This window comes from Entelurus aequoreus, linkage group LG02, assembly GCF_033978785.1.
Source record: "Entelurus aequoreus isolate RoL-2023_Sb linkage group LG02, RoL_Eaeq_v1.1, whole genome shotgun sequence".
Taxonomy (NCBI): Eukaryota; Metazoa; Chordata; class Actinopteri; order Syngnathiformes; family Syngnathidae; genus Entelurus; species Entelurus aequoreus.
Genome location: NC_084732.1, coordinates 30,221,988 through 30,234,241, shown reverse-complemented (window position 1 = coordinate 30,234,241; position 12,254 = coordinate 30,221,988).

The window sequence follows — 12,254 nt, the reverse complement described above, 5'->3', positions numbered from 1 at the left end:
GGATGTCGTTGTGGCTTGTACAGCCCTTTGAGACACTTGTGATTTAGGGCTATATAAATAAACATTGATTGATTGATTGAAATGATTAACACTGTGCTTTTTCTTTGCCTTTTTTGTACTGCATGACAGCAGCGTATCTTCAGATCAGCAAGCGTCAAGTAATCAACCCTTTACATCCTTTCAGGTAAATTGTTACTAAAATGTTGGTAGTGTTACTCTGAATAGAAAGATTGTTTTCCTAAGAGAGGTTTTAATGTTTAATTTAAATATTTTTTATTTTCAAATTCTTCTATATATCAACGATAACTTGGGAAAAATCCTTAGCCCACTTCGATAGTGCCAGGAACAAAAAGTCCTCAGGGTGTATATAACATTTTTGGATCCATATGTTTTCTTCTTTTTCTTGGCTCAAATCTTTTATTTAATTAAATAATCAATCCTAAATAAAAATAGCAAACTTGTCATATTTTTAACCTTTTGATTGTCCATTTGTTCTGATATTGTCAGTTTTGTGTATATATATATATATATATATATATATATATATATATATATATATATATATATATATATATATATATATATATATATATATATATATAAAAAATATTTGCATAACATGATTTATCATTTATAAAGTACATGTTAAAGGGCTGATACTGGGGTAAACAAAAAAGGCCTGAATATAGTAGATTTGTAATAAAACTAGTTTTAATTTCTGGGTTACAGCAACCCATTTTGTGCAAAAGAAAATGAAGTAAAAGAAAAGACAATTAAATAAATGATAAAAGGGTTATACTTGTATAGCGCTTTTCTACCTTCAAGGTACTCAAAGCGCTTTGACAGTATTTCCACATTTACCCATTCACACACACATTCACACACTGATGGCGGGAGCTGCCATGCAAGGCGCTAACCAGCAGCCATCAGAGGCAAAGGGTGAAGTGTCTTGCCCAAGGACACAACGGACGTGACTAGGAAGGTAGAAGGTGGGAATTGAACCCCAGTAACCAGCAACACTCCAATTGCTGGCACAGCCACTCTACCAACTTCGCCACGCCGTCCCCAATTGTTATTCAAAAGGTTACAAAAACATTAAATGTTAGCTATTCTTACTTAGGAGGACTGAAGTTGACTGGGTTGAGTTGTTTCTTGCCCTGATGTGGGATCTGAGCCGAGGATGTCGGTGTGGCTTGTGCAGCCTTTTGAGACACTTGGGATTAAGGGCTATATAAATAAACTTTAAATGATTAATTGATTGATTGATTGATTGATTGATTGATTGATTGATTGATTGATTGATTGAAGTTGAGGGAGAAATTTGTGCAAAAAAAGTGAAACAAAATATGAATCCAAAACATTTTTTATACACACTTAAGTCCCACACACTTAATTTAACTGCTATTAAATTATGAATGTCCAGACGGTTAACTGCATGCATTTTGCTTTTTCTTTTGCCTTTTTGGGCAAACAGATGTTTCATACAAAGCAGCAAGACTCCAAGGTGATCGCTTGCTATCAAAGTTTTGCAGGTATTTGTTTTCCTTTTAACTTTATCTGTTAATTTATTTTTTCACTTTGATTTGTCAGGCCCATGTGCGATGTCAAACACTTTTGCAATACAGTATAGTAGGCCTTCAACATCATTGTTGTGTGTCATAATGCAAATAATGGCACATTTATACCACACTTATGAGTTATATATTCAAAAATGTTAGTTTTCAAATTGTTTGCTTTTGGACAGATTATTTCCATTTTTGGGGGTAATAGTGTGCTTCAAATGCATTTCATTATTATGTCAGCTTAAAACAAAGGAAAAATTTATTGGAATTTTGCCCCTCATCCTAAATCATTGTGTGACACAATAACACTCATGTCTTTATTTGTAATGTGTCCTAAATAGTTTTAAAAAAAAAAAAACTGCTAGCAAGAGGCGGCTAACAATGCAGATAATTGCGATGAGATCTGTTCCACCTAAAAAGTCCACTAAAAAAACCCTCCAACATTGTATATACACGTTGTAAGTATGTATGTAATGTAGTAACAGGCACATTCATGACAGCATTATTAAATATTTACAGGATTTCGGTCTTTTTAAGCATTACTGCATCTTCTTTTTTGGGCACAGTGATTTGACAGAGCGCATAGCAACGAACGTTACTTTCGGCAACAGCAACATACAGAGTGTGTTCTGTGTTTGCTACCACTAAGTATGGCCAACATTGTGAGCACCTTGGAGCATTATCATGCACGACTATTACTAAGAGTTTCAGGGCCAAAATAAGAACTAGTGTTGTCCCGATACCAATATTTTGGTACAGGTACCAAAATGTAATTCTGTACTTTTCTAAATAAAGGGAACCACAAAAAATTTCATTATTGGCTTTATTTTAACAAAAAATCTTACGGTACATTAAACATATGTTTCTTATTGCAAGTTTGTCCCTAAATAAAATAGTGAACATACAGGACAACTTGTCTTTTATTAGTACAGTAAGTAAACAAACAAAGGCTCCCAATTTAGCTGCTGACATATGCAGTAACATATTGTGTCATTTATCATTCTATTATTTTGTCAAAATTATTAAGGACAAGTGGTAGACAATGAATTATTAATCTACTTGTTCATTTACTGTTAATATCTGCTTACTTTCTCTTTTAACATGTTCTATCTGCGACTTGCCCAGGGTGTACCCCGCCTTCCGCCCGATTGTAGTTGAGATAGGCTCCAGCGCCCCCCGTGACCCCGAAGGGAATAAGCGGTAGAAAATGGATGGATGGATATCTACACTTCTGTTCAAATGTAATAATCACTTATTCTTCTGTTGTTAGATACATTACATTAGTTTTGGATGATACCACAAATTTGGGTATCAATCTGATACCAAGTAGTTGCAGGATCATACATCGGTCATATTCAAAGTCCTCATGTGTCCAGGGACATATTTCCTGAGTTTATAAACATAATATAAATACAAATTTAAAAAAAAAAGATTTTGTGATGCTAAACAATATCAATGTAATCATAGTAGAGTAGTATCCACTAAATACACTCCTATAATTGGTATCAATACGGTGGGTGTTCGGCGTAGATCCACCAATGGCGTTTGTTTATATTGTAGCGTCCCGGAAGAGTTGGTGCCGCAGGGAATTCTGGGAATTTGTTTATGTTGTGTGTTGCGGTGCAAATATTCTCCCAAAATGTGTTTGTCATTGTTGTTTAGTATGGTTTCACTATATGGCACATGTTTAGTGTGACATGTATGGCTGTTGAGTAAGTATCCCCTTCATTCACTTGTGTGCAGTGTGTTGGAAGTAAAGATAATCGTCGTAATGGTTAACAGTCGGGCATGATGAAGTCTTGGTTTGACTTACTCAACTATAGACCATTTATATCATATCCCTTGTCCCGTTCTCCCTTTTCTGTCTACACACTGTGTCTGCTTGTAACTACTCTGTGATTGAGCATTGGCGAACATGCTCCTCTGCATGACACGACGTGGGGGACCGGTACATTTTAAAGGCGGTATAGTACCGACCCCGAACGGGGCAAGTGGTAGAAAATGGATGGATGGATGGATAGTACCGAATATGATTCATTAGTATCGCGGTACTATACTTATACCGGAAAACCGTACAACCTTAATCAGAACATTACTAAACAGTGACTTAGAATATCTGCTCTCAATGAGACGCTGATTCCTGGGATGTTTGTATCTTTCAGCACAAGTTGTGTGATCTCCTTGTGCTGGTATGTTCAATCTTCACTCCTCAGATAGAAATTGCCAGGAGGAAACAAGCATTTGCTGAGTCTTCCTAGCGATGTTGTCGGGTTTTACGCTGCATTCCATTTGCTGAGAGCCAAGTTGAGAGCCAGTATCAACTGCTTGAGTCTGTCCCAATTTTTACATAGCTTCCCGGCTTGGTGCCACAAGCTTGTACTACACAGGTGAGTGTCATGATTTATAACTTAGCAATGACTTTTACAAACCCAAATGCGATACAGCAGCAGCCGAAGCAGCTCAGGACGCTGGCATTACCTCTCGCTATAGTGGTCGGAGGAGCAGTGTGAGAAAGGCAATGGGTCACTACGCCAGGAAAAGTAGTTCGTCTGTGTTAGCTTGTAAAGTAACAATGTAGCTAAAACTTGGTTAATATGCAGGTTACGGCATGGAGCGCTGTTGGCGTTTTTGAATGAGAACATCCATAGATACATTTTTGAATTTTTTAAAGAGGGTCCTATAGGCCAGTGGTCCCCAACTTTTTTGTAGCTGCGGACCGGTCAACGCTTGAAAATTTGTCCCACGGACCGGTGGGAGGGGGGGTGTATTTTAAAAAAAAAAAATGTTTTTTTTTTTTTTTGTTTTTGTTTTTTTTTACATAAATAAATACAATCATGTGTGCTTACGGACTGTATCTCTGCAGACTGTATTGATCTATATTGATATAGAATGTATATATTGTGTTTTTTATGTTGATTTCATTAAAAAAAAAAAAAATAAGTAAAACATTTTTTTTTTTTTTTTTTTTTTTAATTCTTGTGCGGCCCGGTACCAATCGGTCCGCGGACCGGTACCGGGCCGTGGCCCGGTGGTTGGGGACCACTGCTATAGGCGGAATAAATGACTCCGCATTACCTGCATTGTCTGCTGCGTCGTACGAGCAGGTTTTTGTTTACTATTTAGTACGCACAGAAAAGAGAATGACACGTGTATTCACAATTTTAAAAAGTGCTACTTTAAAGGGATACTGCACTCTTTGGAATTTAGCCTACTGTTCACAATCATTTCCGCCCGGATGCAGATGAGATAGGCTCCAGCGCCCCCTGCGACCCCGAAGGGAATAAGCGGTAGAAAATGGATGGATGGATGGATGTTCACAATCATTATGAAAGACATGACGACGGATGTATTATTTTAATGCATTCTAACTAGTAAATAAATGCGATCAAATGTCCGCTTACAATGGAGCCTAAGGGAGTCTTAAAAAAACATCCAAACACCGCCATTAAGGTTTTATATACATGATGTAAGTATACTGTATATGTAATGTAGTAACAGGCACATTTAGAATAACATTTAATATCCACATATTTTTCTCATAGGCGGCGCATTAATTTAAAAAATGCATCACGTTTGGTTTTTTTCTTCTTCACCATCACTGATTATTACTCACTGCAGACTTTATGAGAGCCAACAAACATAATAAAACATCACTTACTGTACAAGGTCTGCTGTCATTAGGATGCCAACTGCTGGGATGTTGTTATATTCCCATTTAGATAAAGAATGACTCATAATCCTCAGAGGGAAGGGGGGGGGGGAGCATCTTTTCGTGTTGTTTTCGAAATTTCATGGTCTAAATTGGCTGTCAAAGTACCAACTTGTCGGATTACATCCTCGTCCTACTATCCACATGAGAGGCATGATTAATGATCTAGAATAAAGTTTGACGAGCAAGGAAAACGAGGAAGCAGCTGATCAGGTCGATTGGGAGTGATCAGGGCGCAGCTATAAATAGTTTGTCCGCGTTAGCGCTTATAGAAACAATATCACTTATACAGTACTTGGTTAATATTTAAGTCCCAAAATTTAAATGGAGTATTGTTGGCGCTTTTTGGGTGTTTTTTTATTGTTGTTTTTTTTGGGGAGAATAGAGGACCTTTTATTGGCTCCGCTTTAAGCTGACTTTTATTTACCTTTATTTACTAGTTAGAATGCATACATTTTTTTTTTTTTAAACATCCGTTGCCATGTCTTTTGTAATAATTGTGAAAGATATGCAAAATTCCAAAAAAGGGCAGTTCCGCTTTAGGTTTCCTTAAACCAATATCTCATAAATTAGACCAAACTATGTGATTGCAGGTTTTTGATAAAAAAAAATTTTAACTGACTAATGTATATTTTTTGTAATTTGTGCCAAACATTATAAAGGTATTAAAAAGGGGGAGAGAAAAACTTTTTCCATCATACTTTCACGATCACATGTAGTAACACAATGCACATATCCATTTCAAAATTAATTAACAAATTAACTCTGATCTCATTTCTTATGTCACGTCTGCGCTTGCGAGTGAGCATTACGTTTTCCTTTTTCTTTTCAAAAGACACTGTCATATTTAACTACAATATATGAGCTGCAATCCCACACATTAAAATGACTATGTATGGGTAGGGAGGCTATATTTGCAAATCCTTTTAAAGGAGACACAACAGTATGACCTCGCCTAATCTCGCCTGAGATTACATCACCTGGCACAACAAAGAGATTTAACATCCCAAATGTGAGTGTCACTTTTTAAAGTTGGCAATTACGGTTCTTTTACTGGATGCAAAATAAAACCAGTTGCCCTTTGTCATCTTTATTCAAGTTCACGCCAATGAGACCTCCTGAGTGTTTAACTCCAATAGACCGCCTTGCCTACTATGACAGCATAACTCACACATTCACTATATTGCCAAAAGTATTTGGTCACCCATCCAAATGATCGGAATCAGGTGTCTTAATCACTTGGCCACAGGTATATACAATTAAGCACTTAGGCATGGAGACGGTTTCTACAAACATTTGTGAAATAATGGGCCGCTCTCAGGATCTTAGTGATTTCCAGCGTGGAACTGTCATAGGATGCCACCTGTGCAACAAATCCGGTCGTAAAATTTCCTCGCTCCTAAATATTCAGGGTTTGGAGGTTGCCAGGAGAACGGTACATTTCGGACTGCATTGTGTGAAATTTGGTGGAGGAGGAATTATGGTGTGGGGCTGTTTTTCAGGAGTTGAGCTTGGCCCCTTAGTGAAAGGAACTTTGAATGCTCCAGGATACCAAAACATTTTGGACAATTCCATGCTCCCAACCTTGTGGGAACAGTTTGGAGCGGGCCCCTTCCTCTTCCAACATGACTGTGCACCGGTGCATAAAGCAAGGTCCATAAAGACATGGATGACAGAGTCTGGTATGGATGAACTTCACTGGCCTGCACAGAGTGCTGACCTGAACCCGATAAAACACCTTTGGGAGGAATTAGAACAGAGACTGAGAGCCAGGCCTTCTCCACCAACATCAGAGTGTGACCTCACCAATGCGCTTTTGGATGAATGGTCCAAAATTCCTATAAACACACTCCGCAACCTTGTGGACAGCCTTTCCAGAAGAGTTGAAGCTGTAATAGCCGCAAAAGGTGGACTGACATCACATTGAACCCTATGGGTTAGGAATGGGATGGCACTTCAAGTTCAAATGTGAGTCAAGGCAGGTGGCCAAATACTTTTGGCAATATAGTGTATCTCAACTAAAGCTATTGTTGTCCTTACTTCAGACTGTCCACTGTCCGCCCCAGTGAGGAGGAGTCATCTTTTCCATCATACAGGTGTGTTTTTTTTAATCATGTTGCAACCAGTGCGCTTTCGCCGAGGTCACTACAGGATCCCGCGTGGGCGCCTGTCATGACCCTCCCGGGCCAGCGAGGGAGGAAGTAATGAATTAGAGTGGAGCTGGGAAGACATAAGAGATTAGGCGGTGGAGAGGGCTCCAAGGTGAGGAGCGCCTGCGGGGTCAAGGGTCAGGCATATACCACAGATGATTGTCAGGCAACCTCAGCATGTTTATTAAACGGCCGTAAGATCTGCTTACTGTTGGGGAGGGATAGCGGAGAAACGAAGAAGGTTTTACTGCAAAGCCGATGGCTTGTCTACTTACAAATGTTGCCTGTCCTCGATGGACGCCATAAATCAGCTCCAGCTTCGGAGGGAAAGTTGTGCTCTCACTTGACTCTACATTAGGCACAGCTGCACAATCCAATTAGATCCAAAACACAAGTTTCAATCTCACACAAACAATGTGGCTTCCCAAAGATAATAATAAGCACTGCCCTAGCTCACAGATGCTAATTAAATGGTTCCTCTGTATCATAGGCGCCGATCCCGTGGGTGCTTAGGGCCCGGGCACCCACGAACAATGCTGAGCACCCACCTGGGATTGATGTCAACTTTCAATCTTTCAAATATTTTTGATGTATCAATCTTGTTGTTGTTAATTTTGTGGCAAGTTTGGTCCGTTATACATAAAAAAAAGAGTCACACATTATATAGTTTATAATTAACAAAGTCCAACCAAGATTTTATTGTGCCTAATAATGAACTTATGACACATTCATCTTGAATTTAACACACTGCTCACGAGTTAATGAAGTGCATACTTAGTCAACATCCACACATGTCACATTAAGAGTGGCAGTATGAACAACACCAACACTGTCATAAATATGTGCCATATAGTGAAACCACACTAAACAACAACAAACACATTTTGGAAGAATATTTGCACCGCAACATAACACAAACACTACAGAATAAATTCCCAGAATTCTCTGCAGCACCAACTCTTCCGCTACAATATAAACAAACGCCATTGGTGGATCTACACCTAACATCCACTGTAATGATACCATGTACAATAGCGTATCTAGTCGATACTACAATGATTACATTGATATTTTTTAACATCACAAAATCAATCTATATTATGTTTATAAACTCAGGAAATATGTCCCTGGACACATGAGGACTTTGAATATGACCAATGTATGATCCTGTAACTACTTGGTATCGGATTTATACCCAAATTTGTGGTATCATCCAAAACTAATGTAAAGTATATAACCAGATATTAACAGTAAATGAACAAGTAGATTAATAATCAGTTTTCTACCACTTGTCCTTAATAATTTTGACAAAATTTTAGAATGATAAATGACACAATATGTTACTGCAAGCGTCAGCAGACTAAATTAGGAGCCTTTGTTCGTTTACTTACTACTAAAAGACAAGTTGTCTTGTATGTTCACTATTTTATTTAAGGACAAACTTGCAATAAGAAACATATGTTTAATGTACCCTAAGATTTTTTTGTTAAAATAAAGCCAATAATGACATTTTTTTGTGGTCCCCTTTATTTAGAAAAGTACTGAAAAGTACCGAAATACCTTTGGTACCGGTACCAGTACCAAAATATTGGTATCGGGACAACACTAATACACACACACCGAGCACCTACTGGCAGAAATGTAGATTGGCGCCCATGCTCGGTATAGGACCAACATATTGGTATCGAAACAACCCTAGTCCCTACAATGAAGTTACTGTAAAATTAAGCACACAAAGGACAACACATTAATATACACCTGACGTGCACATACAGTAAATAATCCTGTTTACTCAACAATATATTTAGTATCTAGGCTGGGCGATATTGCTGAAAACGGCATCACGATATGTTTTATGTCAGTCAATATCGATAATTAGTAGGGCTGCGAATCTTTGGGTGTCCCACGATTCGATTCAATATCGATTCTTGGGGTCACGGTTCGATTCAAAATCGATTGTTTTCGATTCAACGCAATTCTCGATTCAAAAAACTATATTTCCCAATTCAAAACGATTGTCTATTCATTCAATACATAGGATTTCAGCAGGATCTACCCCAGTCTGCTGACATGCAACCAGAGTAGTAGATTTTTGTAAAAAGCTTTTATAATTGTAAAGGACAATGTTTTATCAACTGATTGCAATAATGTAAAATGAACCAAAAATATGACTTAATTTATCTTTGTGAAAATATTGGACACAGTGTGTTGTCAAGCTTATGAGATGCGATGCAAGTGTAAGCCACTGTGACACTATTGTTCATTTTATTTTTTATAAATGTCTTAATGATAATGTCAATGAGGGATTTTTAATCACTGCTATGTTGAAATTGTTACTAATATTGATACTGTTGTTGATAATATTCATTTTTGTTTCACTACTTTTGGTTTGTTCTGTGTCGTGTTTGTGTCTCCTCTCAATTGCTCTGTTTATTGCAGTTCTGAGTGTTGCTGGGTCGGGTTTGGTTTTGGAATTGGATTGCATTGTTATGGTATTGCTGTGTATTGTTTTGTTGGATTGATTAATTAAAAAATTTTAAAAAAAAAATAAATAAATAAATAAATAAAAAATTAAATTAAATTTTTTAAAAAATTGATTTTTTTAAAAATGAGAATCAATTCTGAATCGCACAACGTGAGAATCGTGATTCGAATTCAAATCGATTTTTTCCCACACCCCTAATAATTAGTATAACTTTTTTTTTAGCCTTTTTAAGGAATATATCACAGATTATTCAAATTATATAAGGTCATCAGGTTGACCACATCCCTAGCCAAACCCCCAACACCACAGGTATCTTGGCAATGTAGGGGAAACCCTGCTTGTAGATATCTTTTATGACCTATGGAAAATAAGGACCAAGAGAAAAATATGGTAACACTTTAGTATGGGGAACATATTCTAAGTAACAAAGACTTAATTTAGAGTTATTTGGACACTAGAGGAACATATAAGGGTTAGGGTTAGGGTTATAGTTAGGGTTACTAATAAGAAATAATTCTGAGGTTATTGAGGGAAGACTCTTAGTTAATGGCTTACTGGTTGTATAATAAGGCCATGCAGAATAAGGCATTATAAGTTCTTAATAATGACTAATTAAGAGCCAATATGTTACTAATTTGCATGTTGATAAGCAACTAATTAATGGTGAATATGTTCCCCATACTAAAGTGTTACCAAAAATATATTTTATTTCAATCGTAACCTTCCTCTGATTATAATCGCCTTACCTATAAATGGCAGAAAGGAAAGGAAATGTCAACACAAGCATGGAAAAGCATGGAAAACGCTTCTTTACATGGCTGAACACAAGACTCAGTGCTTAAGTTTAGGTATTTTTTTCTGTAACAAGTTCAAAACATGGCGCGAACATGCAACATCACTACCTGCCACAATGGTTGTCATGACCACGTCAGGAAAAAAAAAAAGATTTGGTGAGATTTTTCTCATTTCCAGCGTGAAAGCAATTTAGTCTGGTTAGTGAGCTAATAAAGAGACGATGGATAGCCTGGAAAGCAGCCGTGAGACCATCAAACATCACATTTAATGCCATCACCTGGTACATGTTGGTGTGTTCACTGCATTTTCAGACTGGTAAGTTTGAATCAAAGTATTTTTTATTGCGTTGCATACATGGCAATGCATTTAGTAGGCTGTTAGCTAAGCTAAGCTAGCTGCGGGCTACAAACAACGTATAGTATTTTGGAAAAAAGCAATACGCCTATTCGTAGATCAACAACCGAGAAGGCTTTTTTTAAAATCCCACATTAATGCACATTAATGCACTATTTCAGACTTGCAGACTTGAACAATATTTAGTTTGATACACATTTCTCCAGGAAACACTATAAAGTGACAAGTCCTGTTGACTTACCACCCCTGATAGGACGACAGTCTTCTCTTTCTGATGTGAAATTGTGAGGTTTTGCACACACCCAAAGTTGTTTTGTCCATAAGCGTTTACTGACTTTGTATTCCGAAATGTTTGGCCTGTAAAAAAACTGACTCCGTTGACGACGGAGATACAGCACCCGTTCGGTAGCCCGCTCACATCTCGTCTATTGGACGTGCTCATATGGATCAATTCCACCAATTTCACTTATTTTTTAAGGTGGTGAATCTTTGAAACAGGGTCCAGGTTTTTTTTTCTGTACATTCCCAAGATTTTCTTCTTTCATGCGATCCATTTTAATCCGGTTTGTTTCTCTTTCTCTCACAGTACTGCTGGTTGAGCACAGCCATGTAAACAAAAACTTTGTCCAGCAACAATGGCTACCCAGCCCCACAATGCATTGAGAAATCACATGCCCTTTCCAGCCCTATTTGAACGCCCAAGTTTCGTGTGATTTGGTTTTCGATAGAAATTATTGCCAAGAATATGTCTTAATTGAATTTAAAGGCCTACTGAAACCCACTACTACCGACCACGCAGTCTGATAGTTTATATATCAATGATGAAATCTTAACATTGCAACACATGCCAATACGGCCGGGTTAACTTATAAAGTGCAATTTTAAATTTCCCGCTAAACTTCCGGTTGAAAACGTCTATATATGATGACGTATGCGCGTGACGTCACTAGTTAAACAGAAGTATTGGTACCCCATTGAATCCAATATAAAAAAATTCTATTTTCATTTCAAAATTCCACAGTACTCTGGACATCTGTGTTGGTGAATCTTTTGCAATTTGTTTAATGAACAATGGAGACTGCAAAGAAGAAAGTTTTAGGTGGGATCGGTGTATTAGCAGCTGGCTGTAGCAACACAACCAGGAGGACTTACTTGGATAGCAGACGCGCTAGCAGACGCGCTAGCAGACGCGCTAGCAG